General features: G+C 49.5%; 1 protein-coding gene across 4 annotated transcripts in view; it reads right to left on the bottom strand.

Moving 5' to 3' along the window:
- Nucleotides 1–13,186: 13,186 nt before the first annotated feature.
- Nucleotides 13,187–17,331, bottom strand: part of LOC119970687 (solute carrier family 22 member 5-like) — a 193,479-nt gene continuing 189,334 nt past the window's right edge. For all 4 annotated transcript variants that reach the window (XR_005461660.1, XR_005461659.1, XM_038805705.1 and 1 more), the window contains one exon: nt 13,187–14,042. The gene's annotated coding sequence lies outside the window, so the exon portion shown is untranslated. The remainder of the gene's footprint in view (nt 14,043–17,331) is intronic.

Genomic DNA, 17,331 nt, shown 5'->3' on the forward strand with positions numbered 1-17,331 from the left:
GACTGGTAGTTGGGGTGGGGGGTCCGATCCTGGGGGGGCCACCACCGTGGCCTGGACCGCGATCAGGGCCAACTGATTACATTCGTGCCGATCACAGTGCGCATACGCAGACCCGCGGTGCCCATTTGACGGCGGTATTGGCAGCTGGAGCGGTGTGGGTCGCTCCAGTGCCATGCTGTCCTCCTGTAGGGCAGAGGATCGCTACACATAGCGGACGGTGATGCTGTCGTTAAACTCTTCCGTTTTTACGACAGCGTCAACACTCTGCCGTCAGATGGGAGAATCCCGCCCAGAATCTCTGAAGCAGCAAATCCTGTCCCTTATCTTTTTCCTCCTTTCCTATCTTCAAACTCTGGAGATCAAGTTCAAGCTTCTTCGTTTCCATTTCTTTCCATCTTTCGTTTTCCTTTTCCTCTTTTTCCAATTCGAGTTTCAAATTTCCATTTATTTTTCAAATTTGAGTTTCTGCTTTTCCCTATCTCTTTCTATCTCAAACTGTTTCATCTGCAACTGAATTTGAGCTGACTCTAGCTGTGAAACACCATTTCAGATATCTCTTCTTTTAATTCTAAATGCTAGATAAATACTTTCATTGTATTGTCCTCACAGAATTTTGCTTTTATTTCTGCATGCAATTCATGTGCTAACTCAAGCCTTGTTCAAGGATTTCAAATTAGTATTACATCTACCACTCCCAGAAAAGGCTCAGCAACAATCAAAGCAATTGTTGAGTTCTAGCTAAGGTAATATTCTATAACTAGTAGATCCAAATAAGGATTCACCAACCCCACTTAATTTCAAGGATTCTCGATCCCACACGTGCCCCCAGTTTTTTATGATCCCAGCTGCTTTTGATACTGGACAAGTCAGATCCCAAAGTGAAACCTGACCTGATAGATCCTCTGCGGGATTCTATGTTGATGGGATCCTCTGCTTTGCCAGCGGTGCACCCATGCCCACGGGTTTCCCCACGGCAAGTGGTGGTCACAATGGGAAGTCCCAGTGCCGGCTGCGGAAACAGAGAATCCCACTGCCGGCTGGGGGGGGGGGGGGGGGGGGGGCATGCCAGTAAACGGGGCTGGCGGGATGGAGAATCCCACTCCCTATTCTTTTTTAGAAACCATGGAAGAAAGTTACTGAACAAATTCACAGCAGTCCGCTGATAAAATTTTAACATAAAGAATAAAATATTTATGAAATAAGAACAATGGACTACATTACACCAGACAAAAAAGGTTGAAAGATCTCAATACAAACACAAGAAGATAATTCAATTTCCCAATATTTCTTTATCCAGCAATATCTTCACATAAACACGTGAAGAATTCCCACTCGCTTGTCTCAAAGTTTCCTCTAGGGACTGGCACAGGTGCCAAGTTTTCTTCTGGTGATTCTTTGAGCATTCATTTGATGCTTTTCACCTAACTTGTATCTCTCCCCGAGGCACCCAAATATACCACACTTTAAATTCATTGTTTTCGTAGCAACATCATTAAACTGATCGCGATATTGAATCCTGTAACAAATTATTCAGTTAACCACTGTTCCACAAGCCTTGCACTTTTCTCTTCACTATCGTCCCTGCTTCCACCACCTCCTTTGGCTGTTCCAGGCACCCACTACCCTCTGTGTAAAAAAACTTACCTCGTACATTTCCTCTAAACCTTGCCACTCGCATCTTAAACCTATGCCCCCCAGTAATTGACCCCTCCACTCTGGGAAATAGCCACCCTGTCTATGCCCCTCATAATTTTGTAGGCCGCTATCAGGTCACCCCTCAACCTCTGTCGTTCCAGTGAGAACAAACTAAGTTTATTCAACTGCTCCTCATAGTTAATGCCCTCCATACCAGGCAACATCCTGGTGAATCTCTTCTGCACCCTCTCTAAAGCCTCCACAACCTTCTGGTAGTGTGCCGACCAGAATTGAACACTTTCCTCCAAGTGTGGCCTAACTAAGGTTCTATACAGCTGCAAAATGACTTGCCAATTCTTATACTCAATGCCCCGGCCAATGAAGGCAAGCATGCCGTATTCCTTCTTGACTACCTTCTCCACCTGTGTTGCCCCTTTCAGTGACTTGTGGACCTGTACACCGAGATCTCTCTGACTGTCAATACTCTAGACAAGTTTGACTCTACCATTCACTGTATATTTCCTACCTGCATTAGACCATCCATTACCTCACATCTGTCCGGATTAAACTCCATCTGCCATCTCTTCGCCCAAGTCTCCAAACGATCTAAATCCTGCTGTATCCTCCGACAGTCCTCATCGCTATCCGCAATTCCACCAACCTTTCTGTCGTCTGCAAACTTACTCATCAGACCAGTTACATTTTCCTCCAAATCATTTATATATACTACGAACAGCAAAGGGCCCAGCACCGATCCCTGCGGAACACCAGTAGTCACAGCCCTCCAATCAGAAAAGCACCCTTCCATTGCTACTCTCTGCCTTCTATAACCTAGCCAGTTCTGCATCTACCTTGCCAGCTCACCCCTGATCCCGTGTGACTTCACCTTTTGTACCAGTCTACCACAAGGTACCTTGTCAAAGGCCTTACTGAAGTCCATATAGACAACATCCACTGCCCTACCTGCATCAGTTACCTTTGTGACTTCTTCGAAAAACTTTATCAAGTTAGTGAGACACAAGCTCCCCTTCACAAAACCGTGCTGCCTCTCGCTAATACGTCCATTTGCTTCCAAATGGGAGTAGATCCCGTCTCAAAGAATTCTCTCCAGTTCTTTCCCTACCACTGACGTAAGGTTCACCGGCTTTAACAGTCAAATAACCTTAACAGTCAAATGTAGGCAAACGTGAACTGCAGAACAGACTGGATTTTAAAAAGAAATTGACCCTTAAAATTAATAATAATAATCGCTTATTGTCACAAGTAAGCTTCAATTAAATTACTGGGAAAAGTCCCTAGTCGCCACATTCCGGCACCTGTTCGGGGAGGCCGGTACAGGAATTGAACCCGCGCTGCTGGCCTTGTTCGACATTACAAGCCAGCTGTTTAGCCCACTGTGCTAAACCAGCCCCTAAAATTAACTCTTGAAATTCCGTCGCTCATCAAATTCCCAAACTCACATTTGTGTCCAGCTGCAGTCAGTGATCAGCTGCGATTTTGGTGCTTTTTTACTTCCAGCATTTTGAAAGATCTATTTGTTAGATGTTCAATTAAGATACAGAATAGATACTCGGCAATTTCTAACTCTGGCCACCTTCCCTCCCCATATGAACGACATAATCCTTCCCTCAATCTCTCTGAAAAAAGCCTTTGGCAGGAAAATCGGCAGGCATTGAAAAATAAACAGAAATCGCAGTGACACGTTCATTTTAACCGCCTGTACCCGACCCGCCAGTGACAGAGGGAGACTGTCCCACCTTGCCAGATCAGCTTTCACTCTCCCATTGCTACTCTCTGCCCAGAATAGATACTCGGCAGTGTCAGATCATGCTCCGCATTGGGTGGATACGGTACTGGAGAAAGGCCGAGGCCGGGGTGGAAATTAGATGTGGGACTAAACAAGTATTCTGTGACAAAATTGAAAAGTTAATTAAGGAATATGTAGGTTTCAACTGTACAGGTGTGGTGTCCAAATCGGTCGTCTGGGAGGCTGTAAAGGTGGTGGTGAGGGGGGAGGTGATTTTGTTTAAGCCTGGTTGGACAAAGAGCAGAGGTTGGAGAGGCAGAGGGTAATAGATGAGATATTGGAGGCAGATAGGAGTTATGCAGAAGATGGGGACTCAGCAAAGCTGGACAAGAGAAAGGAACTACAGGCCAGCTTTGACCGACTATCTACCAGGAAGGTGGTACGCCAACTGAGACGAGCAAGGGGTGCAGTTTACGAACATGGAGGTAAGGTATGTTAGCAGGTCAGCACCAGAGGGAAGCAACGGCAAGGGAAATTGTGCAGGTGAGGGATAGGGCAGGGATGTTGGTGGCGGCTCCGGATCTGATTAACAAGGTTTTTGAGGAATTTTATGAGAGGTTGTACAGGTCAGATCCACCTGGGGGAGAACCGTGAGATGCAGGAATTTCTAGATGGGTTGGAGTACCTGAGGTTAGGGGAGGGGGACAGGGCTACATTAGTGTGGTGAATTATAAACCTAGTAATTCACACTGTGTTGTACTATATGTATTGTATCCTTGTGGGCTCTGTATACGAGCCGTTGGGCGGCTCTGCCCATAGGGGGAGATGAGGAGTTTGTACTGGGCTCCACCCTTGGTTCCGCCCATGGCTCCGTCCATGGCTCCTCCCACTAACCGGAACTATAAAGTTCTGCAGTCGTGAGCCTTCTGCCAGTTCATCTCGTCGCAGGCAGGCTCAGTTGTAAGACTATTAAAACCACTGTTCACTTCCAATCATGTGTATTGTGAATTGATGGTCTCATCAATTAGAAGGAGCAATAGTGGAGCAGGAGATAAAGGATGCGATTGGGAGGATGCAGTCGGGGAAGGCGGCAGGGCCAGATGGGTTTCCGGTGGAATTTTATTAAAAAATTCAAGGATAAAAAGGATAAGCTGGCACCCCTGATTTTGGGGATGTTTGAAGAGGCGATAGGGAAGGGGGAGTTGCCACAAACTTTGGGGCAGGCATCAATTTTCCCGTTGCTAAAATAAGATAAGAATCCGACGGAGTGTGGGTCATATAGGCCCATATCACTTCTGAATGTGGATGCAAAAGTATTGGCGAAGGTACTGGCGGGTAGGCTGGAGGAGTGTCTCCTGAAGGTGATAGGTAAAGATAAGACGGGGTTCGTGAGAGGGAGGCAGCTCTTTTCAAACATTAGAAGGGTACTGAATGTCTTAATGGCACCGTCTGAGTGGAAGGAAACAGAGGTGGTTGTGGCATTGGACGCTGAGAAGGAGTTCGACCAGGTAGAATGGGGTACTTGATGGCAGTTCTGGAGCGGTTTGGGATTGGACCAAGATTTGTGAACTGGTAAAGCTACTATATAAGGAGCTGAGGGCAAGTGTCTGCACAAAGAACATCAGCTCAAGATACGTTTCTCTCCACCGTGGGACTAGGCAGGAATGTCCTATGTCCCCCCCTGCTGTTTGCACTCGCAATTGAGCCATTGGCCATCGCATTAAGAAGTTCAGGGGTATGGAAAGGAATAGTGCGGGGGAGGGGGATAGAGCATACGGCAGTGTTCTTCAAAGTCGGGGGCGCGACCCCTGGGTGGGTCGCGGCCGGGTGTTGGGAGGGTCGCGGAGCCGTTGTCCGCCATTGGCTTTTAATAACACCGGCTGCAAGTGGCTGCAAACATGTTAAAAAAAGTCAGCCGCATTGCGTATGTGCGCACAATGATCGGCGCGCATGTGCAGTGCGGCTGCTATTTTTTAAAAACGTTTGCAACTTTTTGGTTTACAAGTTACGTAGTGGTTTTTATTCGTTTATTCATTTATTTTGTTCATTTTATTTTTTATTCGTTTATTCATTTATTTTGTTCATTTAATTTTTATTTTTTTCATTTTTTTTGTTCATTTTATTTTTTATTTTTTTTACAAGTTCGAGGGGGGGTGTTATTTGATAAATATTTACATGAAAAAATGCAGAACATTGGACAGATGGAGACTCCATACTTTCTAACACCGAAAGGCTTCACCTTCATCCAACAGGTTCCATTGGAGGAGCGTGTATGAGGGCCAATGGGACCCAAAACCATTTCCTCCATTTTTGTCAGCAGCAAACAAGGCAAGAGAAAATGGTGGGTCGCGCAGGTCGGCCGGCGTAGGTCGCGAAGGTCGGCCGACGTGGGTCGTGAAGGTCAGCCAGGTTGGGTCCCAAAGGTTGGCCGGTTGGTAAAAATGGGTCCCCGGATAAAAAGTTTGAAGAATACTGGCATAGGGTGTCCTTGTATGCCGATGACTTGCTGTTATACGTGTCGGAACCGATTGTGTCGATGGGGGAACATTGGAGCTGCTTCGAGTGTTTGGGTCTTTCTCGGGGTACAAACTAAATCTAGACAAGAGTGAGTATTTTGTGGTGTCTTGGCCATGGGTGGGGGCAGGGGTGGGGGGTGGGGGGGGGGGGGCTGCCATTCCATAGGGCAGGGACTCACTTTAGGTACCTGGGGGTGCAGGTTGCCCAGATGTTGTGGCGGGCGGGAAGCTCCGTAGGTACAACGTTTCTAGTTTGGTGGGGAGAGTGAAAGCTGATCTGGCAAGGTGGGATGGTCTCCCTCTGTCACTGGTGCGTCGGGTACAGGCGGTTAAAATGAACTGTTGCTGCGATTTCTGTTTATTTTTCATTGCCTGCCGATTTTCCTGCCAAAGGCTTTTTTCAGGGAGATTGAGGGAAGGATTACCTTGTTCATATGGGGAGGGAATGTGGCCAGAATTAGAAAGGTGCTGCTACAGAGGGGAAGGCAGGCAGGGGGTTTGGGTCTCCCGAACCTGACGTATTAATACTGGCCGGCGAATGTGGAGAAGGTGCGGAGCTGGGTAAGAGGGTTTGATTCCCAGTGGGTCAGATTGGATGAGAGTTTTTAGAACATAGAACAGTGCAGAAGGAGGCCATTCGTCCCATCGAGTCTGCACTGACCCACTTATGCCCTCACTTCCACCCTATCCCTGTAACCCAATAGTCCCTCCTGACCTTTTTGGTCACTAAGGGCAATTTATCATGGCCAATCCACTTAACCTGCACGTCTTTGGACTGCGGGAGGAAACAGGAGCACCCGGAGGAAACCCATGCAGACATGGGGAGAACGTGCAGACTCCGCACAGACAAACCCGGGAAAGTACTCAGGGAGTCTGGTAATAATAGCTTCATTGAGAATTTGGAGGCAGTTTTGCCAACACTTTGGGTTGGGGACAGGGTCAAAGGAAATGCTGATTCGGGGGAACCACAGATTTGAGCCAGCGAGGTGGGATGGAAATTTTTGGAAATGGGAGGAGAAGGGGATTAAGACACTGAAAGATTTGTTTCTCAGGGGTCGGTTTGCAAGATTGAAGGAGCTGGAAGCAAAGTATGGGCTGGAGCAGGGGGAAATATTTAGATACATGCAGGTTCGAGATTTTGCCAGAAAGGAGATACAGAGCTTCCCGGAGGACCCGGCCTCCACATTGCTGGAGGAAGTGCTGACGACAGGGGCACTGGAGAAGAGGGTAGTGTCAGCTGTGTACGGAGCTATTTTGGAAGAGGAGAAGGCACCACTGGAAGGGATCAAAGCAAAGTGGGAGGAAGAGTTGGAAGAGGATATGGAGGAGGGGTCTGGTGTGAGGTGCTCTGGAGAGTGAATGCCTCCAACTTGTGCGCGAAGTTGGGGCTGAGACAGCAGAAGGTGGTACACAGAGCACATCCCACGAGGGTGAGGATGAGCCGATTCTTTGAAGGAGTAGAAGATGTGTGTGAACTTTGCAGAGAGGGGGGGGCCCCGCTAATCGCTTTCATATGTTTTGATCCTGTCCAAAGCTGGAGGATTACTGGAAGGAGGTTTTTAGGGTAGTTTCTAAAGTGGTGGACGTGAAACTAGACCCGGGCCCCCGGGTGGCCATATTTGGGATGTCGGACCAGCCAGTATTGAAAACGTGTGCGGAGGCAGATGTTGTAGCCTTCACCTTGTTGATCGCCCGAAGCCGGATCCTGATGGGATTGAGAGCAGCCTCCCCACCCTGTGCCCTGACATGGCGGGGGGATCTGTTGGAATTCTTGACTCTTGAGAAGGTTAAGTTTGAACTGAGGGGAAGGATGGAGGTGTTGGAACCAACAATTCTACGGACACGTGCTTGTAGGATTAGAATAGCGGTTTTAATATACTTACAACAGAGCTAGCCTGTTAGCCGTTGAACTTTCGGTGAACTGGCCGGCTGACCCTGTGGCACTGATCTTTATACAGCAGCTCCCGGGGGAGGAGTCCTGGGCGGAGCCAAGGGAGAAGCCCAGTACAACCCTCGAGCATTCCCAGAGCTACTCCCCCTGGAGGTCAGGTAGTGCAACTGTACTGACAATATAGACACATGTTTATACAGATTATAATCCGGTGTGAATCGCATTCACCACATTCACCCCCTGTGAAAAAAAACCGAGTCCAGCGGGGGTGGTGGCTCACAGAGTTAGTCTGTCCGGTGGACGAATTGTTCTTTTCGATCTGCGGAGCACCGGGGTTGCAGCCTCTTGCGGTGGCTGGGTGGGTGTTGAGAGCTGGGGTACGATGGCAGACTCCGGGGCGGGTCTCGTCCAAACTTTATACACCTCTGACTCGACCGGAGACTGGGGGCGCTGGGGGCGGGCTGGTTCCGGCGCGTGGAACCGGTGGGGTGAGCTTGCGGAATCAGGGGCGCGAGGGGGCGGCAGCATAGGGAATGGGGTAAGGGGTTCCTCAGTGGGAGTGGGGGGTGGGGGGCTGGATCCAGCGGGTGCCAGGTCCCGAAGGGATACCGTGTCCTGGCGACCGTCCGGGAACTCCACGAATGCGTACTGGGGGTTGGAATGGAGGAGGCGCACCTTTTCCACAAGGGGGTCAGTTTTGTGCCCCCTGACGTGCTTCCTCAGGAGGACCGGTCCTGGTGTCCTCAGCCACGCCGGAAGTGAGACTCCCGTGGTAGTGCCCCAAGAAAAAATGAAGAGTCGCTCGTGAGGGGTTTGATTTGTAGCTGTACAGAGGAGGGATCTGATAGCGGGGAGCGCGTCTGGGAGGACTTCTTGCCATTGGGAGACTTGGAGTTTTCTAGACCGGAGGGTCAGCAGGACGGTCTTCCAGACCTTTGCGTTCTCCCTCTCCACCTGCCCGTTCCCCCTGGGGTTGTAGCTGGTAGTCCTGCTCGAGGCGATGCCCTTGTCGAGCAGGTACTGACGCAGCTCGTCGCTCATAAAGGACGAACCCCGGTCGCTGTGCACGTAGCTGGGGAAACCGAACAGGGTGAAGACACTATGCAGGGCCCTAATGACTGTGTGGGAGGTCATATCAGGGCATGGAATGGCAAAAGGGAATCGGGAGAACTCGTCGATGATGTTGAGGAAATAAATGTTCTTGTTAGTGGAGGGGAGTGGCCCTTTGAAATCGATCGCAAGGCGTTCAAAGGGCCTAGAAGCCTTGACCAGGTGGGCCCTGTCTGGTCTATAGAAGTGCGGTTTGCACTCCGCACAGATCGGGCAGTCCCTGGTGACCGCTTTTACCTCCTCGTTGGAGAAAGGCGGGTTTCGGGCTCTGATGTAGTGGGCGAGCCGGGTGACCCCTGGATGGCAGAGGTCCACGTGGATGGCTTTCAGACGGCTGATCTGCGCTGGCGCATGTCCCGCGGGTTAGGGCATCCGAGGGCTCGTTGAGCTTCCCCGGTCGATATTTAATATCGTAACTATAGGTGGAGAGTTCGATCCTCCACCAAAGGATTTTATCATTTTTTATTTTGCCCCTTTGCGTGTTGTCAAACATAAAGGCAACCGATCGTTGGTCGGTGATGAGGGTGAACCTCCTACCTGCGAGGTAGTGCCTCCAGTGACGAACAGCCTCCATGATGGCTTGCGCTTCCTTCTCGACTGAGGAGAGTCGGAGTACTGAAGCGGATAGGGTACGGGAGAAAAATGCAACGGGCCTCCCTGCCTGATTTAAAGTGGCTGCTAGAGCTACCTCTGAGGCGTCGCTCTCAACCTGAAAGGGAGTGGATTCATCCACCACCCGCATGGCTGCTTTGGTGATGTCCTCCTTGATGCAGCTGAAGGCCTGGCGCGCCTCAGCAGACAGGGGAAATCGTGTGGCCTTAAAGAGTGGGCGGGCTTTGTCCACATATTGAGGGACCCACTGGGCTTAGTATGAAAAGAACCCCAAGCACCGTTTGAGGGCCTTGGGGCAATGAGGGAGGGGGAGTTCTAAGAGGGGGCGCATGCAGTCCGGGTCTGGGCCCAGGACTCCATTCTCCACGACGTAGCCGAGGATGGCCAGTCTGTTTGTGCGGAAAACGCATTTCTCCTTGTTGTAAGTGAGATTTAATTTCTGTGCCGTTTGGAGAAAACAGTGGAGGTTGGCGTCGTGGTCCTGCTGGTCATAGCCGCAGATGGTAACATTGTCCAGATACGGAAACATGGCCCGCAGCCCGTACTGGTCTACCATTCGGTCCATTGCTCGTTGGAACACCGAAACCCCATTGGTGACGCTGAAGGGAACCCGGAGGAAGTGGAAGAGGCAGCCATCGGCCTCGAACGCCGTGTAGTGGCGGTCTTCCCGGCGGATTGGGAGCTGGTGGTATGCAGACTTCAGATCCACCGTGGAAAATAGCCGATATTGGGCGATCTGATTAACCATGTCTGCAATTCTGGGGAGGGGATACGCGTCTAGGAGCGTAAAGCGATTTATGGTCTGGCTATAGTCGACGACCATGCAAACTTTTTCCCCGGTCTTGACTACCACCACCTGAGCTCTCCAGGGACTATTACTGGCCTCTATGATCCCCTCACTGAGCAGCCGTCGGACCTCCGATCAGATAAAGACCCTATCCTGTAGGCTGTATCGCCTGTTGCGAGTAGCTACTGGCTTGCAATCTGGAGTGAGATTGGCGAAGAGAGGAGGGGGGAGATGCGCAGCGTGGCTAGGCTGCAGATAGTGAGTGGGGGCAGGGACCCGCCGAAGCTGAGGGTGAGGCTCTTGAGGTTGCACTGGAAATCCAGGCCTAATAAGAGTGGCGCGCAGAGGTCGGGCAGGACATAAAGTTTAAATTTAGAATAACTAGCGACTCGAATTGTTAGCGTAGCGACGGTGCATCCTTGGATTTGGACTGAGTGGGAGCCCGAAGCGAGGGCGATAGTTTGGCTCACCGGAAAAATAGAAAGCGAACAGCGTCTTACCAGCTCTGGATGTATAAAGCTCTTGGTGCTCCCGGAGTCAAAGAGGCATGGCGTGCTGTACCAGTTGATCTGGACCTCCGCCATCGAACTTCGTAGGTGCTTGGGGCGGGATTGATCCAAGGTGACCGCGTTGAGTTGCGGGCCGCGTGGTGAGTGCCCGGGGAAGTCGTATTCTTCAGATGAGCTTTCTGAGCATGCCGATGCAGATGGGGCCCGTGGATCGCACGTGGTGAGCGGCGAGGAAGATGGCGGCCCCCATGAGTCGCACGTGGCCGGCCGCATGGTGGGGGTTTGCCAAGATGGCGGCCCCCATGGATCGCATGTGGTGGGAGGGGGCGGAGTCGGGGCATAGGCCGCAGCGTTTCGGGTCCCGCGGGCCCGCTGGTGTTGGGAGCGATTTGTTCTCTCTGCTGGGGAGTTAAAAACTGGGGCCCTTTTCGCGAGGCACACTCTGGCATAGTGGCCTTTCTTCCCGCAGCTGCTGCAGGTCACGGATCGGGCTGGGCAGTGCTGCCGTGGGTGCTGGCTTTGGCCACAGAAATGGCAGGCTGGGGCAGCTGAGTAGCTGGCTGGGGCAGCTGAGTAGCTGGCTGGGGCAGCTGAGTAGCTGGCTGGATCAGCTGAGTAGTTGGCTGGGGCAGCAGAGTAACTGGCTCTGGCAGCGCGGTAGCTGGGGGGCCGTGCGGCACAGGCCTGGGGGGACTGTTGGTCGGGGGTCCACGATGAGGTCGCGGGGTCCGCGGGAAACGACGTGAGGCTGTGGAAGGAAACTTCCATAGTGGTAGCAGCCTCCACAGTAGTGTCTAATTCCTGGGCCCCCTTTTCTAGCAGTCTTTGGCGCACATAGTTAGACCTAAGGCCCGCTACGAAAACGTCCCGCACAGCAAGCACCCTATGTTCAGCCGCGGTAACGGCTTGATAATTACAGTCATTGGAAAGATTGTTCAATTCCCTTACAAACTCGGCAAGCGTTTCTGTAGGCCGCTGACAGCGAGTCGTAAACACATGGCATGCATGAACCTCGTTAATGAGCCTAACGTACATTTTGTCCAATGTTGTCAGCGCTGCGGTGTAAGAACCGGCCGGATTCAGCTGTGTGGAGATTCTGTGGCTTACCCTCGCGTGCAGTAGGCTGAGTTTTTGTTCCTCCGTTGTTCCGGCGGTGCTGGCTTCTGCCAGGTAGGCTTTAAAACATCTCAGCCAGTGGGAAAAAATTTCCTTAGCCTCTCCATCCTGTGGGTCGAGTTCTAGGCGTCCAGGCTTGAGGGCTGCTTCCATGATTTCTTCGACTGTTTCCTAAGTATATTAAATTGTTGGAACCAACAATTCTACGGACACGTGCTTGTAGGATTAGAATAGCGGTTTTAATATACTTAAAACAGAGCTAGCCTGTTAGCCGTTGAACTTTCGGTGAACTGGCCGGCTGACCCTGTGGCACTGATCTTTATACAGCAGCTCCCGGGGGAGGAGTCCTGGGCAGTGCCAAGGGAGAAGCCCCGTACAACTAGAACATAGAACAGTACAGCACAGAACAGGCCCTTCGGCCCTCGATGTTGTGCCGAGCAATGATCACCCTACTTAAACCCACGTAACCCGTATACCCGTAACCCAACAATCCCCCCATTAACCTTACACTACGGGCAATTTAGCATGGCCAATCCACCTAACCCGCACATCTTTGGACTGTGGGAGGAAACCGGAGCACCCGGAGGAAACCCAAGCACACACAGGGAGGACGTGCAGACTCCACACAGACAGTGACCCAGCCGGGAATCGAACCTGGGACCCTGGAGCTGTGAAGCATTGATGCTAACCACCATGCTACCGTGAACTCTCGAGCATTCCCAGAGCTACTCCCCCTGGAGGCCAGGTAGTGCAACTGCACTTACAATATAGACACATGTAGATTATAATCCGGTGTGAATCACATTCACCACAGGAGGGTTTCTACAATTCATGGGCATTATTCATCAAGCACTTTCAAGAACTAGATAACATCGAACATTAGTTGGGGGGGGGGGGGTGGGTGGGAGGGTTGAGAGGAGGGGGACGGTGTGTGTTAATGGTGACTAAGGGTGATTCCTGATTCCTTTTTGTCATTTGTTTATGTAAACATGCGGGCTAATGTTTGGGGGTTGGTGGGAGGATGGGATTGTTGTTATTGATATGGGGATTGACATATTTGTTGCTGATTATTGTTTATTGTTGGTGGGTGTAAATTCGGGAGAAAATGCGAAAAAGGAGAATAAAGAAATTTTTTTAAAAAGATACGAAATAGAAATGTAAGTTGTGCTCACGTTATGATGTATTATTGACAAACCGGGTTCAATTTTTTTGATTATAAACAGCAGTAAATCACCAGAAAACACCTGACAATATTAGCAAAAGTAATATGACATTCCTTTATATATTAATTCAGCAAAGGCATTAACCTATCTATAGTACAATACAATCTTGCCCTTCCTTCCTGATAAACTTACTTTGTGACGCATTTCAGTTGCACTTTAGTATCGTCCCTTCCATTATAAATGTCTATGTCTTATTTATAATCAAAATTACTCATGTAAATGCCATGTAGTAAAGTCCGACCAGTACTGGCACTTTAGTATCTCAGTTCTGTATGCGCCAGCTCCCCTAATGCAGAGAAACTCTGACGCTTCAACCAACTGCACCTCTCTGCTCCACAATTTGTCATATATGTTTTTGTTTACCATAACTATTAACACACAATCAAAGCATCATATAAAAGTAAGAACAGAATGTACAACGTCAAAGTAGGGGCTCCATTGCACCTGTACATCCTGGTTCAATGAACCCTGTTCTCTTGTCCTGCGTTAGCTGAAAACTGTCCTTGATTCTGGATTCCCCAGTGGCATGGGGGAGATTGATTACATTAAAATAAACAGGTTAATGCTTGCATTAAAAGCAGACAGAAGAATGCTGTATCCGTGTTTTATTGAGTCATCGGCTGGCACCATCGACACAAATTTCTGTGGGCAGAAATTATCTTTTCGACTGTAAAATGGCATATATTCAAGGCGCGATTGATTTTCTGCTGCACACGTTTCACATTTTTATTAGAACTTAAGACTTGTTGAGTTCATTTCATGAAGGTGGTAAGTCTTTGGAAATGTTAGCATTTCAAGATTTGGAGGACTTCCACTTTAGCTTTTTGATCATTGTTCCTTTTGTGCTTTTCCTGCTTTTTTGTCCCTGTAATGATGGTGCTCCTGCCTGTTAATACCTGCAAGAAGAAAAATGTAAACACAATCAGTGAGATTGATATGATTTACTGAGCTCATAGACTGCTGGAAAGAGGTCAATGAAAAGTGCTTCAGTACCAAACACAACCATGTTTCTACCTTGCTGCTTTTCATCAATGATGACATTCCACACCCAACAAAAGCAACAAACCTGTTAAACCTGTTGTAACTTGTACATGCCTCTAGGCATAATTGCATTTGCTCTTTAAGCTTCCATTAAAGGGACAGCTCAAATAGTCACATCTTGTTGTGACGCTGAAAGCTGCTGTTAGCAAGACCAAAAGGTAGACAAACAAGCAATGGTGAAAAGCAGGTTTATTTTTGATGTTATGTAAAAGAGCCTTGGAATTTACTGCAAGTGAACATACGCAGGCGCACTGTGCCAAGCTTTTTCAGCTGAGGATACAATTCATAATCTCAATCGTCAACTATCCAAAGCAACATCATCTTGAATATGGATTGAGAATGACTTGTGCTTTGCAGATTGATGCACTATCAATTACGACGAAACGCTTTATTACGCAGAGATGTGTCTCCGCAGCTGCTGTTGAAATGGCTGCAGCTCGGAGAGCCCACACATTTATACTCCGCCTACTGAGCGGAGCCAGCAGGCAGGGATCTACCCCCGTATCTGTAGTACAGGGGCCTTACCGTAATACACCTTATATACGATATATACAATACAACAATACCACAGTGGTGACTACCACATTTATCCCGTTAAAAAAAAGTCCAGCGGGGGTGGTGGAAGGCTATTTGCATGCAGGTGTTTAACATTTTACGACTAGTTTACAAATTCAGATGATCGGGCGCCTTGACCCGTCGTAGCGAGCGCCGCAGTCCCGGTGGCGATGCAGGCGTTGGTTCAGGCGTCGGTGACTCCGGGAGCGTGTCGACCTCATCTTCATCCCGGGTGCGACTACGGGGAGGACGGATCGTCCTGGAGTGGGGGCTGTGGTGGAGTGTGTTGGGGGGGGAGGGGGTGGCGCCGGGGCAGAGGGGATAGTGTGTGGGGACCCAGCTGGTGCCAGGTCCCTGAGGGACTGTGTCTTGGCGGCCGTCGGGGTATGCCACGTAGACGTACTGCGGGTTTGTGTGAAGTAGCTGTACCTTCTCAACCAACGGGTCTGCCTTGTAGAGCCATACATGCTTACGGAGGAGAACAGGTCCAAGGGCTGCCAGCCACGTTAGGAATGAAACCCCGGAGGTGGACTTCCTGGGGAAGACAAAGAGATGTTCATGGGGAGTTCCGTTAGTCGCAGTGCAAAGGAGCGACCGAATGGAGTGAAGGGCGTTGGGGAGGACCTCCTGCCAGTGGGAGGCCGGGAGATTTCTGGACCGTAGGGCCAGCTGGACAGCCCTCCAGACCGTCCCATTCTCCTGCTCCACCTGCCCGTTTCCCCGGGGTTGTAGCTGGTCATCCTGCTCGAGGTTATACCCCTGCTGAGAAGGTACTGGCGCAGCTCATCGCTCATAAATTAGGATACCCGGACGCTGTGGATGTAGGCTGGGAAACTAAACAGAGCGAAGATGGTGTTGAGGGCTTTGATGATGGTGGCAGACGTCATATCAGTGCATGGGACGACGAAGGGGATTCTGGAGTATTCGTCAACCACATTAAGAAAGTACATATTTCGGACGGTGGAGGGGAGGGGCCCTTTGAAATCCACGCTGAGGCGTTCAAAGGGGGGGGGAGGCCTTCACTAGGTGCGTTCGGTCAGGCCGGTAGAAGTGCGGCCGACTACTCCGCGTAGGCCTGGCAGTTTCTGGTGATAGCCCTGACTTCCTCCAAAGTGGCTGTTTGCAGTGTCATTTCGTTCCTTGTTACGATGCACCCTTAAAATTGAGTAAAAAATGTTTGCCAAACCAATGATTTCATTTCTCAGGCACATCGTACAATCCACTGGAATAACAATCAACCCACAAAAGACAAAGCTGATCAGAAAGTTTCTATTACCCAGAAAAATTACTGAACTTCAGAACTTGAGGTGGTTAACCAAGTCGGCAAGTTCCTATCAAATTTGACAGAAATTTGAGAAAGTTGTTTAGACAGGGTGAACAATGGTGTTGGAAGGCTGTGGAGCAAAATACTTCTGAGAAAATCACAAATCCAATTTTAGCACATTATGACCCAGAGTATTGGCCATAAAAGCAGCAGGTGCATGATCTAAAGGTCTAGGGTGCGGAATTAATCCCAGAAAAGAGAGAGGGTAAATGTAGACTCATTTACTATGCTTTCAGGCCATTCAGAGACACAGAGAAAAAATATGCTATGATTGAGAAGAAAGCACCAACAACAATATGGGAGTGCAAGAAATTTACGGACTACAGAATGGGATTGTAGTTCAAAATTGAAACAAGCCATAAACCACTCTTCATTCTTCTGAACAAGAAAGGGAAAAATGCAGCCAAGAATCCAATGCTTCAGAGTGAGGTCAATGAGGTATGACTCCGTACCCGAGTACATTGAAGGAAGTACCAGGTTACAACAGATGCACACGTGAGGAAACCAGTGAAGGAACCAATCTAGAGGATTTGAATTTCATCGAGGTGATGGAAGCCTTTACATCTCCCATTACGCAAAACCTGCCGACTACTGCAAAGAAGTTGCAGGAGGCAAACAAGTGCAGCCTCAAGATGATAAATGTATCCATGTAAGAAAATATCATCTGAGAGGATGGCTGGACTATACTCTGAACAATCCAGTTGCTGTGGCAGTACTTCAAACAAAGTGAGCACCTCACAATCTCCAAGTTTTCAATGATGACATGGCTGCACAGTGGTTAGCACTGCTGCCTCACAGCACCAGGGACCCGGGTTCAATTCCGGCCTTGGGTGACTATCTGTGTGGGGTTTGCACTTTCCCCCGTGTCTGTGTGGGTTTCCTCCGGGTGCTCCGGTATCATTCCACAGTCCAAAGATGTGCGGGTTAGGTGGGGTTACGGTGATAGGGCAAGGGTGCGGTCCTAGGTCGTTCCTCTTTCGGAGGGTCGGTGCAGATTCAATGGGATGAATGGACTCCTTCTGCACTGTAGCGATTCTATTCCAAGAACATTTTGACTTGGTATTCTTGAAAGACATCACCAAGGTCTCATGGGGAAAGAAAAATATTGGATGGGAGTCCAGTAATCAATCCCAGCATTAGTTGCTCTACAGGAGAAATTCTTTCTAATTGTCTTATCTGTGCAGTGAACAGTAAAGAGCACAAAGAGCCTCTGTCATTTCCTACTTTTTATGAAGGCTGTGGGAACACCTGGAAAGGGATTTATT

Source organism: Scyliorhinus canicula, chromosome 8, assembly GCF_902713615.1.
Source record: "Scyliorhinus canicula chromosome 8, sScyCan1.1, whole genome shotgun sequence".
Taxonomy (NCBI): Eukaryota; Metazoa; Chordata; class Chondrichthyes; order Carcharhiniformes; family Scyliorhinidae; genus Scyliorhinus; species Scyliorhinus canicula.